Source organism: Geospiza fortis, unplaced genomic scaffold, assembly GCF_000277835.1.
Source record: "Geospiza fortis unplaced genomic scaffold, GeoFor_1.0 scaffold248, whole genome shotgun sequence".
Lineage (NCBI taxonomy): Eukaryota > Metazoa > Chordata > Aves > Passeriformes > Thraupidae > Geospiza > Geospiza fortis.
In genome coordinates this window covers 142,814-143,417 of record NW_005054695.1, presented here as the reverse complement: position 1 = coordinate 143,417, position 604 = coordinate 142,814, and the positions used below count along the sequence as shown (strand labels likewise).

At 60.1% G+C, this 604-nt stretch overlaps 1 protein-coding gene across 1 annotated transcript in view; it reads right to left on the bottom strand.

The window, feature by feature from the left end:
- The window catches only part of NR2F6 (nuclear receptor subfamily 2 group F member 6), a 13,649-nt gene that overhangs the window by 12,485 nt on the left and 560 nt on the right, over positions 1–604 (bottom strand).

Below are 604 nucleotides of genomic sequence, written 5' to 3'. Positions count from 1 at the left end.
TTTTTGGGTTTTTGGGTTTTTGAGTTTTTGGGGGTTTGGGTTTTTGGATTTTGGGAGTTGGGGGGATCCGGAGGATTCAAGGGAGCCGTGGATTTGGGGGTTTAGGGAGCCAGGGAGTTGGGGGAGCCAGGAGGATGAGGGAGAGCAGTGGATTTTTGGATTTAGGGATTTAGGGATCGGGGGGTCCAGAGGATTCAGGGGAGTGGGGGATTTGGGGGTTTAGGGAGTCTGGGAATCGGGGGAGACGGGGATTTGGGCGTTTAGGGATTTAAGGAGTCAGGGGAGCCGGGGGATACAGGGAGCTTAGGATTTGGGATTTAGGGAGTGACAGAATTGGGGGAGACGGGGATTTAGGGAGTCAGGGAGCTGGGGGAGCCGAGGATTTTGGGATTTAGAGAGCCAGAGGAATGAGAGGAGTCAGAGCTTCCAGAGATGCAGGGAACCAAAGGGAGTCAGGGGACACTCAGGACACCCAGGGGACGCTCAGGACACCCAGGGGACGCCGGCCCGAGGCCCCGTGCCCACCTGTGCGCCTGCAGGAGCTCCAGGGTGACGGTGGCGCTGTGCCCCTGCTGGGCGCGGCTGGCCGGGCGTGCCCCCCCCC